Source organism: Thalassophryne amazonica, chromosome 9, assembly GCF_902500255.1.
Source record: "Thalassophryne amazonica chromosome 9, fThaAma1.1, whole genome shotgun sequence".
In the NCBI taxonomy this organism is placed as follows: Eukaryota; Metazoa; Chordata; class Actinopteri; order Batrachoidiformes; family Batrachoididae; genus Thalassophryne; species Thalassophryne amazonica.
This window is the reverse complement of record NC_047111.1, coordinates 20454916-20473390: the sequence shown is the minus strand read 5'-3', so window position 1 is coordinate 20473390 and position 18475 is coordinate 20454916.

The following is an 18475-nucleotide window of genomic DNA, read 5'->3' as shown; positions in this document are numbered from 1 at the left end:
GACCCACCAACTCAATATAGCTAGCTTTCAAGCTCACCTCTCTTTTCAAAGAATATGGTTAGCAGCTGCTTTTCCTAATTTAGTTTTCTTTCCCTGTCCTTTTTGTCTCTTCTTTTTTGAAATCCGGACTTTGATTTTTTTTAGGAAAGACATATTTTATTTCAGCCTAAACACAAGGGCTACAACTATCAATTATTTTAGTAATCAATTCATCGGTTGATTATTTTTTTGATCAATCGTTTTTTTTTTTTGTTTTTTTTTTTACTTACAGGTGAGTTTTGCCATTATTTCTTGAAGTGAGTTATTATTAAAAGACCTTTATCATGCAACATCAACATTTGAGCTTGTAATAAAGTTATGATGTTATACTTGTGTTCTCATCAAAAACATACCTGGAGTAGTGGTTTGTTTTATTTTGCACATACATACATCACCGACACACCACAAAGAGATTTCCATCAGGTTTCACTCGATTATGAGCATTTTTAGATGCTTACAGCAACTATCTCAACCCCTGACAACATATTACAGCAAGAGTCCACGGAACTATTTTAAAGGCCGGACTAAAGTGTAATATGTGATCTTTAAAAACATATTTTCATGAAAAAAGACACAAATGTGCAGTTAACTGCATTTTATTTTTTCTTGTGTAAAAACACAGCTTAGATGTGGTTTGACCGAAACAAATTGTCATTAAACTTAAATAAAACAGGGGTGAAGTGGAGGTTTAAGAGTCACTAGATGTTCACAGGAAACAGTTATTTATTTCTATATTTATTTATTTATGTTCATTGTTAGTTGGATTTATCTTTTCTGTTGTGTTTAATCCGGTTCTTTTTTCTTTCTCTAAAATTGTATTGTAGCATTACTGGTTATTATTACTATTATTGTTGTTGCTATTATTACTAATATATAAATAAAAAATAAATGAAAAATATTACAATTTGTAATACATTTGACTCTTTTACGACAACAAACGCTGAGCCATTAATTATTATACAAAAAACAAATGTGCTGACAGCTGCAACAGCTTAAGGCTAACTTTAACATTGAAAATGCCATAGACATGCTAACGCATTAGCATCGGTCCCGTTTTTAAGTTATAAAATACATCTATCAACTGTTTCAGAAGACCATAACAGGCCAGATTAACATAAAAAGGTAAATATTACTCACAGACATATGCTTTTTGGGGTTTTAGTGGGGAAAAATTAAGATAAAGCGAAATAAAACAAAGCAGCAGATCGAAGCACTCTTCGATCTGCGAATCACTGTTTCGATTGGTTCAAGGTTCAAAGCAAAGCCACGCTGCAGAAACAGTTGATTTATATGGAAGAAACAAAACATTTGCAGTAAATCAAAGTTATTTAACAACTAATAGTAGAGAAGCTTGAATCTTCAACTGGACTGGGTTGCTTAATGTGAGGATGTTTCGCTTCAAATCGCAGAAGCTTCCTCAGCTAAAATTCTTGCTCTGGTACTCTGACTTCTGTCTTGACTCTTGTAGATAAGAATAAACAGAAGCCACAAAAGCTGGAGTTTTAAACCTAACCAGACCCAGGGCAGCTGTCCCTCCTAATGATGGGACGGACGCCTCTCCTGCCGGCTTCCTTGAGTAGAGTGCCACCGGTGCGCCTGGACTAAACCATTGTACAACTGTGCAGGGGTGGGAAGGACCGTCAGAGATCTTTCAATATATTGTTAGAGCAGAATTATGTTTTGCAACATTTATACATTCATTCTAATTATATTCTTTTACAATATGAATTGTATGAACATTAATAACATGCAACACAAAAATGTATTTAATACTAGTTTGTTGTGGGCCCCCCCATGCTCTGGGGCCTGGGTACATAGTACCCTTTACCCCCCCAGTCCGACGCCCCTGCACATTGCACACATCCTGCGATGTGTTTGGTGAACAGAGGCGGCCATGAAAAGACAAAATATCACTCAACTGTGCATCATGGAGAAATAATTAGCTCCTATCAGAAAAATCAAAGCAAACAAACTCAATAATGTCTCGTATACAGTAGAACTAAAAACTTGTTTTGGAATGCCGTCAAATCTCAGCCACGTTACAAACTTCAGCTCAGTAATAAATTTGATGTTTCTTCTCATCAGTTCCATCTTCAGTGATTTTCTCAGACTATTTTTATTTAAGTGGTGTCATTTACCTTCAAAAGTAATTTGTGAGCCGCGTGCAGGAGATTCCGCCGTATTCTGCTGTTTAAGTTTTTTTAAATTACCATCTGATGCATTTATCTCTGAGCACCTCACCCATCATTTGGTGCCAACGCCGACTTTGGACATATTTCAAAATATTTCTCAACATTTCAAAAGTTTATATATAAGCTCACACAGACATCAATAAACCAAAGCATTTTGGTGTTTGCCGCTCGCCACTGTGCTGAATTCACCTTCACCTGTATTCAGAGGATACAGGAGGGAGACGGGAAAACATCCTGCGCCTTCTGATCTTTTTTCACTCAAACACAACAACTGTTTTTGCTTTGATGTGGCACATCATCCAAATGATTAATATTTCAAACTCCAGTGTTTTTCTATGCAAATAATTCTCCAGAGTTTAAGTCACCATTTTTGTGTCCATTATTATTATTAATCATCACAATAATTATGATGATGATGATGATGATTATAATTATTATAACAGTTGTTTATACTAAGCTTTCCAGGAATTGAGCACTAAATGAAATAAACGCCACTAATAAAATAATAAATAACAATATTTAAGAGTACATGACAACAACAAATCCCAAATTAAAGAGCTAAAGTTAGACTTCAGTTGCTATACTTGAAGGGAAAAACTACACAAGTCTAATGTACCATTACGTACTTTCATCTCCAGGAGTTGAAGCAGGTAGTTTTAGTTTTATTAATTCCCAGTGCAATATCATAGTTATGCATCTATATTTGGTATTAAATGTCATAATATTGGTTACTATTTTGATTCATTATAGGTTATATGTAATTATTATTTATGTTTTTAAATGACTGGGACCTGAGTACAAATTTCGTATCGCTAACATGGAAATGTGAGTTGGTATGACAATAAAGTTCCTTGAACCTTGAACCTATTTCAGTGGGAAAAGGTGTTTGATTACGTGGGTTTGATTAAAAGTCACACATTGTGACCGCCTTCCTAATATTGTGTAGGTCCCCGTTTTGCCACCAAAATGGGGGAGACAGGGACTCCAGTAGACCTCTGTAGGTACACCAAGAGGTTAGCAGCAGATCCGTCTGTTGGATTGGACCACATGGGTCAGTCTTTAGTCCTCACATGCACCAATAACCCTTTGCCACCTATGACTATGCCGCCTATTCACCAGTTTTCCTCACGTGAAACACTTTTGGAAGGTACTGACCACTAAAGACCAGGGCCCATATTCACAAAGAATCTCAGAGTCCTCTCAGCGAGCTCCCAGCTAATGGGCCTTTCACACTAAATACGTCAGATGCGTCAAAAATCGGTCTAAAAAGCATTATTTTCAATGAGACGTGTTGCGTTTTAGATGCGTCAGATGCGTCGCGTCAAAAGCCGAGCTAAACCGACGCATCTGACAGGAGCGCGCATTGCCGCTTGTCAGTAGGCTGACGGAGTCAAAGTTCAATCCAATCCAACTTCCGACGTGCTGAGCTGTGACGTACCTTTGCGTTGTCCAATAGGAACGACGCGTCGGGCCAAAACACGGAAGACGGGTGGCAGAAACCACTGATCTGTGCAAAACATACGTGTCACAGGACAGCTCATTTATGGAGCAGTTTTCTAAGAAAAATCCTTCGAAATGTTTTTTGTTGTTGTTACCTCATTATTTCTGATTACTGTTAAAAAAAAGTTTAGAACACTTGTAATTAAAATAGCTAAATAAATCAATAAATGGTTCTTTAGAAACCTTTCATCTGTAACTTAAAACCACCTGTCATATCAGATTATTTCATTTCTTGTTTAACATAAGGAACCTCGGACATTTATTTTTAGACAAAATAACATGGAAATTTGTACATTTTTTTAAAGTCTGGTAGATTATTATATCTCATTTGTTGTGAAAGTGTAGTAAACTCAGGATCGTAACTGGGAGGTGTGCAGATATGCGTGTGTGTCCCACGTGAATTTCTTGGCCCACCCTCAGCCCAGTTTCTAAGGACGGGCGTTGGTGTTTAACCGCTTGGGGCATTCTTTCTGCAGATGCTCACTCGAGCCGGAGATAAAACACTCCCTGCGGGCCAGTCTCCTCTGTCTATTGGATGCTCTTAATTTAGCCCTGCTCGTGTCCATAGCTTCGTCAGCAGGGGGAGCTGTAACCACACAGAATGCTGAGGCTGTGGAGCGTGGGGAGGGCGGAACCTTTTCGGACCCGGAAGGGAGAGGGACGGCGCGTGCCCGGCCACGTCCCTCGTCTCGCTCCCAACGACCTTCCTCTAACCGATTGTCTAATCGTGTAACCAGGTCGATAAGCCCGTCTAAATCCCGTGGCTCGTTTGTAGCCACCAGGTGCTCCTTTAGGACCGACGACAGTCCGTTTACGAAGGCGGCGCGGAGTGCAGCAGCATTCCAGCCGGACCTCGCAGCCGCGATGCGGAAGTCGACTGCATACTCGGCTGCACTCCGATGCCCGTCTCATAGACAGCAGCACCGTTGAAGTGGTCTTGCCTCTATTTGGATGATCAAAAACCTGTTTGAACTCCCTCACAAACCCAGTATATGTCGTTAGGAGCTGTGAATTCTGCTCCCAGAGCGCCGTAGCCCAGGCGCGTGGTGGGGGGGTTCGTTGAGCGACCATTGGAATGTCTATATTTGGCCCCAGGACAGCAGGAGGAGGAGCTGCAGCCGCGCCCTATGTGCGCGCTTCCACCCGTGCGGTGAGAGCCTCCATCCTACGATTGAGTATGACATTCTGCTCGGTCATTAAATCCAACCGAGCAGTAAAGGCGGAGTGAAAGTGTAGTAATACGGACCCACAACAGGGGGTGTAAATGAATGGACAATAGATGAGCCAAAAGATAACAATTTAATCTTGTGAATGTGCACAACGGAATACAGACAATTGCAGATTTAGAATCAAGTCAAATATACAAAGGTGACATGTGGGCAGGCTCGAGGATAGAAGACGTCTGTCCAGAGAAGAGCCGGGTCCCACACGATTTCCACTGCCCCCGGATCTGGAACACACCGGAGCCGCCAAGTCCTGAGTCCCCAGGTGGCCACCGCCTCCAGCTGTCAGATCTAGTACTGCTGGCAGGAAGCAGAAACAGTTTAATGGTGGGTGTGTGCACACCCAGCAAACAGTCAGCAAACACAGTTCCTCTTCTGGTGGGAACACCTCCACCTCAAACACAGGAACACAGTTCGTGCAGTCCTTATGGAAATACTTAGCAAATTTGGAGTGAGGAGCGAAGTGCGTCAACTCCTCCCAAAATCCACAAACTCAGCTCTCATCCACAACTTGGCTTCTAGCTGTAAGTATATCACAAGCAACAACTACAAAGGTTCAGACATAAGCAATGTGCATTCGGCACAAAACGGCTGAGAGTTTGCCTGAGAGGTAGAACGATATCTCGGCAGCGAGGTGGAGTTGCTGCCCGGCTTTTGTGGAGATGGTGGTGATGAGTGACAGCTGGTAATGATGATGAGTGACAGCTGTCACTCCCAGTTGCTCCTGCGATGCGGTTGCGCCCCCCCCCGTGCCTGAAGCCTGCACTTCAGGCAGGGCGCCCTCTGGTGGTGGGGCAGCAGTACCTCCTCTTCAGCGGCCCACACAACATCATTTCAACCAGAAAAACAGACACTGTAAATAAATACAAATGTTTATTATAAATGAAACAGGAAATAATTTAACAATGACTGCAGTGTGATTGTAAAGTAGGATTTCTGTGACATAAACCTCATGATGATTTTTTTTTATATACAAGTCATTTCAACTTGTAATTTCACCAACATATGTAACTGCCTTTAATGTTGCTATCAGGACAGAGTCATTTCTAAAATATGAATTTGAGTACAATAAGTGGAGAGCTTCTACTTGTGCAAATGTCTTTGGACTTTGATTTCGTGGACATTTTTAATGATCCGTTCATTTATTGTTAAAATATAAAATGAAACAGCTTTTTAAAAAATATTTTAAAAATTATAATTAAAATAGTTGCTGTTCAAAAAGCCTTTTATTTAGAAGCAGGTGATGTTCTGCTGGATTCTCGGGACCAGATGAAGGTCTCTTCTGCAGCTTTGAAATCTGGTGGTGTTGCTAAAAAGCAGAGATGTTTTCTTTCGACTGGACTTCGTGGTGTTCAGCTCATCAATGGAAGTTTGTTTGTCTGCACAGCAAATATTCCTGACTGGGACAAATACAAATATTTCTTTAAATATAAAGAAACACTAAACAGTTTAAAAACGCCCAAAAAAATAAGTTATTTAAAGTTGAGCTTTTGTGGTGTCTGAAAAAAGCTGTAGCTTTATTTCATAAAAATAAAAAAGACTGAACCATTTAGAAATTAAAGTGTTCACTCAGATCAACTGTGCTAAAAGGCTAAGCTAATGTTAGCCGATCATTAAACCTTCACAGCAGTTCAGTAAACGTCACGTTTTATTTTTACATTATTCTCACCTCAGTAAAGCTGCAGAACTAAACTCCGTTGGGCAAACTGGGACTTCGCATATATCCAAAAAGTTGGAGATTTCAGACTGAGTGGGTTTGCTCCATCTCCCGGCTGACTGCCTCGGTCTGCCCAGGAATGATGCCTGGAGGCCGGCTTCTCCGTGTGGGTCGGCCTGCTGTCGCGGTTCGATCGATATCCCACCAAGTCGTCAGTCCTCCCTCGGTCGGCGTCACTCCGAAAATTAGCTGGAAAAAAAAAAGCTTCTCCCAGCAGGGTGATGGGAGAATCGTTCTGCTGATTTTTAAAGATTTTTTGTGGTTCAGGCAACTCAAATTCAAGATGGCGATCGCTGAACTTTTTTCAGATTTGGAAACAGTCAGAGTGTGACGTGGCAAGCTTTGCCCCCCCCACCCTTTTTTTTTTTTACCTCTTCCAAAGCGATGCGACTGACGTCATGCGTCGGATCCGACACGTTGACGGATTAGCCTGACATATTCAGTGTGAAAGGCCCATCAGCCTAAAGATTCCTTGCAAGGAATCTTTAGGCTAAGAGTGATCCAGGAGGTGTCTGACTGCAACTCTGAGCAAGGAGGGGACAAAATCTTTGTGAGGAGGTGGGTTTGACCCTGTTGCTAGGTATGAGTAAGTTAAACCTTCCGTACCGGCCCGGGCTTTGCGTTCTCAGGGTGCAAGACTACTTTGTGTCCCTAGGGTGAAAAAGAAGTCTGCAGGTCACAGAGCTTTCTCTTATCATGCCCCTGTTCTGTGGAATGATCTCCCTGCATCAATAAAACAGTCAGATTTTGTAGAGACTTACAAGTCCAGACTTAAGACACACTTATGTTCCCTTTCGTTTGGCTAGCATACTGGCATAGTATAGTTAGTATAGTACACAAGTAATCAAGATTGAGATGAAACTGGCATTGTGTGTTCGCCGCTCCTCTGTTTTTTCTCCACTTTTCTCATTTGTAACTTGGTTTTTAGTGGCTTGAGTGTAATTTTTTTTTATCTTTGGGTATGTACTTGACGTGGTTCTTGGTCCTTCAGTGTGCATTTTTAACCATTTTTGATTGTTTAGTGCCTTTTTTGCGCTGTATGACGCAGCACTTCACTCCCTCGGCTAGCGCAATGCTAAGCTACTCTGCAGCTGAGCTACAGAGCCTGAACAACAACAATGTTCCTCGGGACATTCTCGCTATCAGAGAGCTGCAGCTTCTGGGACTTGTAGTCCTGATGTGACCACAGCGGTTTCTGACACTCTCCGGGTGCTGGATGGAAAACGTGGAGTGGATTTTAAGCTACACAGGCCTATTCAAAGATGTCAGTCTGTCAAACTGACAGAAGTCTTCAGTTTAGGTCTCATTAACATCAGATCACTGTCCTCAAAATCCCTGTTGATCAATGATCTAATTATGGATCATCACTTGGACATGATTGGGTTATGTGAAACCTGGCTCAAACCCACAGCTGTTCTTCCTCTGAATGAGGCCTGCCCACCAGGGTACACATTTGGTCACATGTCTCGTGGTGCAAAGCAAGGCGGGGGTGTTGCTTTTATTTATAAATCCAGGTTTACCTTCTTGACTGTTGGGGGTCATAAATATAATTCGTTTGAGCATCTGACTGTCCGCTCTGCTCATGTTTATAGGCCTCCTGGCCCATACTCTTAATTCTTAGACGAATTTGGTGTGTTCATCTCTAGCCTGTCAGCTAGTGCAGACAACATTTTGATTATTGGTGACTTTAACATTCATATATAAAGCCCTCTGATCCCCTTTGCAAGTCATTTATGGAACTTGTGGATGCGTTGGGATTTCAGCAATGCATTCAGGATTCAATGCACATTAGTGGAAATACCCTTGATTTGGTTCTCACACGTGGCCTTGCTTTCACGAACATTGACGTTTTGCCTCTTGCCTCAGTGGTCTCTGACCACTCATTTATTAGGTGTGCATTTATGTTGCCGCGTTTAGTGGACCGAAAGCCTTGTCTATCTCTGCGGTGACTGAAATTTTGGCTTCAGGGTTGGAGAATATTCAATCAGTGGATAGTCTTGCGGATGGCTTGAATTCAGCGCTCAAGGCTACACTGGATAAGGTTGTGCCTCCTCTTTTAAGGCCATGCCTTCCCAAGGCACAGTCGCCTTGGTTCAATGGTTACTTGCGTGACCTTAGGCAGAAGGCTCGAGGTTTGGAACGGAAATGGCGTAGTTCTAAATTAGAGGTGTTCCACCTTGCATGGCGTGATGCTGTCTTAGATTATAAGCAGGCACTACTGGCTACAAAGCAGGCCTATTATTCTGATTTGATCAGTAAAAACAAGCATAACTCAAAGTTTCTGTTTGAAACTGTAGCATTTCTCATTTATGGACAACCACCTGTTATTCACTTTCCCTTTTCAGCACAGGACTTCTTGGACTATTTCGAGAAGAAAATTGAGGATATTAGGTTGAGCATATCTCAGCAGGCTTTGGTCCAACCACTGCATACTGCTATGGAGGTGGATGCACCCACTGAGGTGTTACCCAGATTTACAGATTTTGATGGTATCTCGCTAGGCGCGCTGATGAAGCTCATGACGTCTACTAAAAGCACAACCTGTTTATTTGATCCTATACCAACAAAACTGTTTAAGGACCTGTGGCCCATTCTTGGACCAACTGTGCTGGAAATTATAAATCTCTCATTAACTTCTGCATCTGTTCCTAAATGTTTCAAGTCTGCAGTGATTAAACCATTACTTAAGAAATCCAATCTTGACCCTAGTGTATTGAAGAATTATAGACCGATATAAAATCTATCATTTTGTTCTAAAATCCTGGAAAAAGTGGTTTCGCGACAGCTCGTGGACTACCTCACTGAGAATAATCTTTTTGAGCCACTGCAATCTGTTTTTAGAAAATATCACTCCACAGAGACAGCACTTACTAAAGTAGTGAATGACCTTTTGCAAGCAATGGACTCAGATACCACTACAGTCTTGGTGTTGCTGGATCTTAGTGCTTGTTTGATACTGTGGATCATCATATTTTACTCAATAGGCTGGAGAATCACTTTGGGATTACTGGAACTGCTCTTACATGGTTAACGTTATACCTGTCCAGTTGTTCTTACTGTGTATTGTGTAATGGCACCTCCTCTGATCGTAGGGACATGAAGTTTGGGGTTCTGCAGGGATCCGTTTTAGGCCCCCTGCTTTTTTCCCTTTATGTAGCACCCCTTGGGAATATACTGCGGCGCTTTGGGATTCCCTTTCATTGCTATGCTGATGACACTCAATTGTACATTCCAATAACTGCTGGTAATCTCATTCACATAAAATCTTTGGAAGATTGCCTTGCATCAGTAAGAAGTTGGATGTCTAATAACTTCCTACTTTTAAATTCTGATAAGACTGAAGTTATGGTTCTTGGTCCAGCGAGGTATCGGCATCAATTTGATCAGCTAGCACTTAGCTTAGGTTTGTGTGTTATACATCATACGGATAAAGTGAGGAACCTTGGAGTAATTTTTGATCCTACGTTGTCCTTTGATCTCCACATTAGAGATATTATGAGGACTGCTTTCTTTCATTTGCAAAATATAGCGAAGATTCGTCCCATCCTGTCTATGGCTGATGCTGAGACTTTGATTCATGCATTTGTCTCTTCTAGATTGGACTATTGTAATGCTCTATTTTCTGGCTTACCGCAGTCCAGGATTAGGGGTCTTCAACTGGTTCAAAATGCTGCTGCCAGACTTTTGACACAAAGCAGAAAGTTTGACCACAGTAAGTCCGTTTTGGCGTCCCTGCACTGACTTCCTGTTCCTGCAAGATCAGATTTTAAAGTACTGTTATTAGTTCGTAAAATTGTTCATGGACTTGCACCTCCCTATCTGGCTGACATGGTAAGCCCCTATGTACCAGCTCGGGCCCTGCGTTCTCAGGGTGCAGGACTTCTGTGTGTTCCCAGGGTGAATAAAAAGTCTGCCGGTCACAGAGCTTTCTCCTACCGTGCCCCAGCTCTGTGGAACGATCTCCCGGCACACATTCGGCAGTTGGATACTGTGGAGACTTTTAAGTCACGTTTAAAGACTCATTTGTTTTCCCTGTTTTATCATTAGTGTTATGATGTGTTTTTATTCTTGTATTCTTTTATGGTTGTCTTTCTTTTATGGTCGTCTTTTTATTGTGTTTTAAATTTTTAATTGTTTTTTTATGTTGTGTGAAGCACCTTGAGACAATTTCATCGTGAATTGGTGCTATATAAATTAATAAATTTGATTTGAATTTGATTTATAGTTCTACGCTTTTTACTCTTTTAATTCATTTTATTAGGAAACAGAGCGTGCCGTGGCCTCAACTTTACCTAAATTCTGGGTCTTTTAGTGAAGTTTAGGGCTAGTGGCCGGCAATCACCTTAGTATTTCTTCTGTTTTTCTTGTTGTTTAATGCTGGCAAATTATACTGTATTTCTTGTCTTTCTAATGCCTGATTCTGTTTTTTTTTTCTCTCTGTTTAAGGTGCAGCTCCATCCAGAGATGGGTGTGCTAATTGTGCTGGAGACCCTCTTGTCCTGTGCACCAACAGCATTTCCTGTATATTCGTTTTGTGAATTGTTCTGTAATTTGTGTCGGTAGCATGGCCAAAGCAGATGGCCAACCCTTTGGGTCTGGTCTGCTTGAGGGTTCTTCCTCAGAGGGAGTTTTTCCTTACCACTGCTGCTCTGGGGTTAGACCTTACTTGTGTGAATCGCCCTGAGGCAACTCTGTTGTGATTGGGCGCTATATAAATTAAAATAAATTGAAAAATGAGTGACAGTCTTCTAAGAGCTGTGACTGGTTGTCAGAAAAAGGGTAAGAGAAAAAAACAAAACAAAAACAAATGCGCTCCGCGCTACTAGTTATGAATGGACAGTAAAATCAACCGATCACATAAACTGAACTGTATTAAGAAAGGTGTACTCGTGAAAATAATTTAATGTCAGGATGAAGAAACTCAGCAAAATTAAATGAAATGTTACACAGCTTCAAAATGTTTGAATGTACCTCATTCACATTCTGATTACTATATTTATTAGTGTGTTATTATGTTTACTCTCCATGCTGTGAGAAGCGCTGGTATGTGCTGCGATCCAAAGCGAGAGCAGAGATTGCAGCACACATGCCAAGTTTTTCTCAAACAGGTGAGTTTAGGCTCTGGCTGCTGACATCGCTTAATTTGAAATTAATAATTGTATAAATCTTACAAAATTTACATGCAATTAAAATTTTTCCCGTAGCCAGGTATCACAGTGTTGTGATGACCTTCACCTCAGGTGTTATTACGTTACTACGCTGGGTGGGAAAAGTCAGCTCATTCCTGATGAGGTCAACTACAAACATTATTATATGGTATGGGATTTTGCTAACTTCTGTTTGGCCTATTCGCCACTTTCTGAGCTGTACCACATGCCGAGTTGACCGCTGGTGGAGCCGAGTAGACCACGTATGCGAAACGAGTATGCGTACAGCGTAGCACTAGCTAATCGAGCGACGCCTTCTATCGATAACGACCAATCAGATAACACGATACAATGCCTACTTTGGCTGTCACTTTGTTGACAAGATGGCAGAAGACAGGTTTGCGTCTGTTAGCGACGCTGACTTAAAACAAATTTTACACGAAAAAGATGCGAAGAACACCCGCAGAAATACACAGTCAGCAGCCAATCTGTTTCGCAGGTACGTCACTGAAAAGGGACACGTGCCTAACTTTGAACCTTATGACAGACGGATGCATGACGGAGTACTTGGTAGATTTTACACGGAAGCTAGACAGGTGAATGGCGAACTTTATAAGAAAACAAGCCTGATGACTCTTCATCACGGACTTAACAGGCATCTCCAGTCAATCGATGGGATGTCAGTTGATGCAGTATGACAGTAATAATAAAGAGTTGAAACTTGAGATTGATTTTTCAGTTTTAGTATGTTTGACAAACTCCCAATTTTCTTGTTTACCATATAATAAAGCAGTTATAGACTTTTGATTTTGGTGTACCCGTGATTATGCAGACCTGGTGAACCCCATCCTGACCAGGTCCTCATAATCACAGGTACACCAAAATCAAAAGTCTATAATTGTATATTATCTTTGCACAATCAAGCCGGCAGCGTGTTACTGAATCACTGTCATTTAACATACGGAGAATGTCTTTCCTTCCTCTCTTGTCTGTCTGCCATCTTGTCTGTTTAAGACACTCTTAGGGTTCTCAAAAGTTCTCCTCCCTCCTCTTAACAGTTTATCACGTTAGGACCTCTCCTGAGACTTAAGATGCTTTTATCTTACCAAGGGAAAATTCTAAGAAATGTGAGATTTTTCTTAGACTGACATCACTAAGAGCTACTTTTAGCCTTAGGGTGTTTTGTGAATATGGGCCCTGGTATATCTCACAAAAGCTGCAGTTTTGGAGATGCTGTGGCCCATTTGTCGAGCAATCACAATTTGGCCCTTGTTCAAGTCACTCAAATCTTTATGGTCCCCATTTTTCCTGCTTCCAACACATCACTTTTGAGGACAAAATGTTAACTTGCTGCCTAATACATCCCACTCAATGACAGGTGCCATTGTATCAAGAACAATCCATCCAATTTCTAAAGCCACTTTTTCCAATTAAGGGTCCTGAAAAGGGGGGTGGAGGATTGGTGCTTATCCTATTGGTCATTGGGTAAGAGGTAGAGTACACCCTAGCCACTCTATCACATGGAGGACACATATAAACCGGCACACATTTGTGCAATTTCACTCACACCCACGGTCAGTTTAGAGTCACCAATTCACCTAAAAGAAAGACAAAGCATCCAGAAGAAACCCAAGCCAACACCACATAGAACGGACCACATAGGACGGAAACCCGGGACCTTATGTAGCGAACCTGGACTATTACAATGAATAAATAAAGAAAGTAAATGAATTAATTTAAACAAATTAACAAACACCCCTGGGTGCACCATTTCCTACTAGTTCCTCTGTTCTAAAAAATAAGTGCTATATCATCTCTTTGTATGTCGATTTCAGTCATTCAGATGGAATGAGTTCACTTCACCCCAACCAGATCTCCTGTTGGTCTCCCATTGGTTTCATAAATATCTCACCACCCAGCTCAGTGACTTCCTTCATTCCAAAGATGGTGATATTGTGTGGGGTTTATTCATTATTATTTATTAACAGAAGAAGATCAGAGTCTTTGAAGACAGCTTGAAGAACTGGGACCAGGGTAAGTAGGGACGAGTCCCGGCAGCACTCTATAAGCTCCAGCCGGTTAACCAGAGGACATTTTAAGATCTAGATGAATGTCCTTGTTAGTAGGAAAGTCCTACTAGTGCAGCAGATAAAACAATATTTAGAGCGGAATCCTGCAAATGGTGAAAAGCATCAAATTTGACATAAATAGTCCTCAGACAATCCTCTTTTGAAAAAAACGATTGGCCACTTGAATTTTCAGTTGGCGTTCAGGTAGAGGTCAGTTGAAGAATAACACAGGAGTCAAAATTAAAAGCTGCTCCAATTGTATTGAAAAATATTCCACATTATTTGCCTGATCATAAAGATTCCAAAAAGGTCTGGTTTGGGCAGTCTGTAACTGAATTCTATGGAGTTATGGGATAAAAACAGCAAGAATGGTGACAAAGGTCAGTGTCGGTTTGTACAGGGGTCAAAAGTTAAAGTTGCTCCAGTTTTGGTAAAAAGTGATGCAAATTACTAGTTGAGTTAACACGGTTTTAAAAAGGAATAGTTTGGACCATGTATCATCCTTACTTATCACGTTACGGGGTAACATATGTGTCACAGAATCCAATAGACGTAACTCAACCAATAATTTGCATCACTTTTTACCAAAATTGGAGCAACTTTAACTTTTGACCCCTGTGCAAAATGAAACTGAGCTTTGTCACCATTCTTGCTGTTTTTATCCCGTAACTCCATAGGATTCAGTCACAGATAGTCCAAACTATACCTTTTTGGAATCTTTATGATCAGGCAAATAATGCAGAATATTTTTCAATATGATTGGAGCATCTTTTAATTTTGACCTCTGTGTAATTCTTCAATTGACCCCTACCTGACCACTGACTGAAAAGTCAAGTGGCCAATCGGTTTTTTCAAAAGAGGCATGTCTAAGGAGTATTTCTGCTGAATTTGAAGCTTTTATCACCATTTGCAGGATTGTTTCAGTTATCTGCTGTATAGTACTATACTACCCAACAGTGATGCCGGTAACGCGTTACTCTAATCTGGCCACTTTTTTAGTAACGAGTAATCTAATCTGATCTTTCCAAATCAGTAATCAGATTAAAGTTACTTCTCCAAGTCACTGTGCGTTACTATTATTTTTACATTGTGGGTCGATAGCAGCATTACACTTGGTCTGTGGGCAGGGGGTTGGGGTTCGACTGAACTGCCCACTTTAAGCGAGCTGTGAACTTTTCATCCTCGGTTTTTTGCAGCAGCTACAACTCGTCCAGACCTCTTAAAGCACGGTGACAACAGCACACCTGCACTGAGCTTTACAAAGACATTTTTATGCTTTTTTTTCCTCCGAGCCGCTCTGTATCTGCTGCTAAAAACAGCTGATCCTCCGCGACGCGTCAACAACTAACACTATTTTCCACTCAAATGCACCTAAACTCTCTTTCTGAGGACTACATGATGTGAAAATGCAATAAAACTTTCTTACCTGTAAATCTGGTCATGTTTCCTGCATAAATAAATGTTATCCATTCTTTGTGCTCAAACGCCAAAGCAGGGGCGAATCCAGATGGAATGGGGGCGTGGGGCAGGGATGTGCCCCCCTCACAACACCCCTAGATTAAAGATCCAGTTTTGAAGCCGTTTTTTTACTACAACTACTAATACTACTTAAAATAATAATAATTTCAACAAGTAAAATGTTTAGAGAGAATATAAATGTTAGAAAAATGTTAGAAAGAATTTAATAGTTACATTTATAAACAATGTAGGTTAGAAATTGCAAGTTTTACTGTTACAGTGCTGTCAACAGTTAAATATGAGGTCAAGAAAGAGGTCTTTATTTTACTTTTTATAAAACAAGTATATATTTTCAATGAAGTCAAGAAAGGGTGACTATAAAGTGAGTTTTGTCATGTTGAGGTGGCAGGGGTTTGTTGTCGGCAGCTGGGGAAAGTAACTACAAAAGTAACTAGTAATCTAACTTAGTTACTTTTCCAATTGAGTAATCAGTAATTGGATTACTTTTTTAAAGTAACTGTGGCAACACTGCTACCCAAAAATTTAATCTTTCCCCATGGAGCATCTTAGACACCCCAATCATTGGCTGGCGTTTTTTTTTTCCATCGATATCAGGCTTATAAACTTATTTTAGAGTTTAAAGCTGTATTGTGTAGAGTCATATAAAATCTTCAACACAGACGGTAACGAGAGGTGATCTGTAAAGAGAACTGTCCACTGACACCTTGAAACTCTTCAGGACTGTTATAAAGGGACCCATAGCGACAGAAAACAGTCTCCGAGCGACTGTGTGCGTCTCATCAACTCCCAAATAAGATGATGTCAAAGCGCCGGGACCAAGCTGAATACAGTTGTGACCTCTGCATCCTCTACGAAAAGATTCATCACACCCTCCGGTAAACTGTCTCTCCATTGTGTTTAGTGCAGAATCAGAGCAGATAGGAAGCAATCGCGCCAGATAATGCAGCCGCCGCCAGGTTATTTACAGCCGCAATGGCGGTGGAGCGCACTGGAGAGGATTGGTTCACCTCCTCTATGATGGCTATGAAATTCAATTAAATCTATATGCAGTAACTAATCCACGAAGAAGAGGAGAAGAATAAGCCTGTTCCATGCTCAGGGCTTAAAGTGGAGCTTCACTAATGCAAAAGGGAGAACGTCTCCAAAACGAGCACGAAAAGACACTCCTGCTGTGAACGTGGTTTTCAGGATGCAGGACTGAAAATATTCCAGCGTGCTATGAGGGGAGAACTGAGGACAAAACATTCAAGTTTTACTTACTTTACATCCAAGTGCCATATTTTCCAGAATATAATTTTATTAAAAAATGGAATTTTTTATTAGTTTGCAATGTCCTGCAGCTTAAATGCACACACCTGTTATATATATTTTTACTATACTAATAATAATAATTATAGATGGATTTTCCAGGAATCAGTCCACAAAACAAATGAAACTCCAGTTAATAAAAGTGTGCGTCAACAATGCACAAAAACCCTAAATTAAATAAAGAGACAAATGAAGACAAATAGGAACAGAATGTGAAACTTGTCAGCCCAGAGAGAGAGATGGGCGGAGGTTATGAGATCTGTATATTTCCAGAAGGGGTTTGATGCATTTTAGCAAAATTTATTTGATAGTCTGTCTGCCAGAGTAGAGCTGATTAAATTTAAGGCAGATAGAAATATGATTCAAACCACTTTATCTCCAACATACTTAAATTTCAGCAACGTTCATCTGTTTCTGTTTGTTCTCTTCCTCCTCCTCCTCCTCCTTCCAGGTCTTTTGGTCAATTTCTGGAATATTTTGTATGTGGATAAAGGTCAACCCCAGAACTGCCTTTAAAGGGTTTATTTTGCAAAAGGTCAAGGTCACTTGAGTCAAAGGTCTACCCCCCTCCCCCACTCCCAATTGGCACAATATCTGGCACATGGATGTAGGTGGAACCATAAGGTCACATTTGATAAGGTCACATTTGCCAAAGGCCAGTCATTCGGGTCAAACTGTTGATTTCTCACTTCAGTTTTCAACAAGCTTCACACAAATATGTCAGCAGGTTCTACGTAGAAGTTCCCAGGCTCACTGAACTTTGATCATGACTGATCAATAATTTGATGTATTTCACATTAACAGCTAATGTTTTGCCAAGTGTTTGGATGTAGACAGAAAGAAAGGGGGCACCTCCACGCTGAATGGGAAAATTAGGCAATATGTTTTTTGCAGTGTTTCTCTTGCATTGTTAGTTTTCTAGATATGAAATAACTATTTACAGGAAACAAAGGACTTTTGGTGTAATGTGAGTCACGCTGTAATAAGAAGTACTTAAAAGCCTAATTAAAGATCCATCTTACTTTTTATGTCATTTCACACCTTGTGTCAACTGGCACATGCATGTGAGAAATCGTGTCTAAAAATGTACATGTGGGAGGCAGACAAAAAATAATCTGAAAAGTGAAACAACTAACAAAGAACTATAATGCTATAATGCGAGTCACATGGAAATAGTCAAGGAAGCAAGGAAGAGTGGATGGACGTGGGACTTTTAATCTGTTAGGTGCATAAGTAATTGGACAGTCCCTGTCTTCATAATGAATTGGCTGTCATTGTCACTGTTGCTTAGAAAAAGGCCAGTCATACAGTCGGTGGACAGACCCACATACATACCCATGTACATTTTGTGTGCATGTGCGTGCGTGCATGCATGCATGCACATGTGGTCCTACTCTTTACAGACCCTTTGAATGATTTCTACCAATTTTGACATACAGTAGTGTTCAGAATAATAGTAGTGCTATGTGACTAAAAAGATTAATCCAGGTTTTGAGTAGATTTCTTATTGTTACATGGGAAACAAGATACCAGTAGATTCAGTAGATTCTCACAAATCCAACAAGACCAAGCATTCATGATATGCACACTCATAAGGCTATGAAATTGGGCTATTAGTAAAAAAAAAAGTAGAAAAGGGGGTGTTCACAATAATAGTAGCATCTGCTGTTGACGCTACAAACTCAAAACTATTATGTTCACACTGCTTTTTTTTTAGCAATCCTGTGAATCACTAAACTAGTATTTAGTTGTATAACCATAGTTTTCCATGATTTCTTCACATCTGCGAGGCGTTCATTTT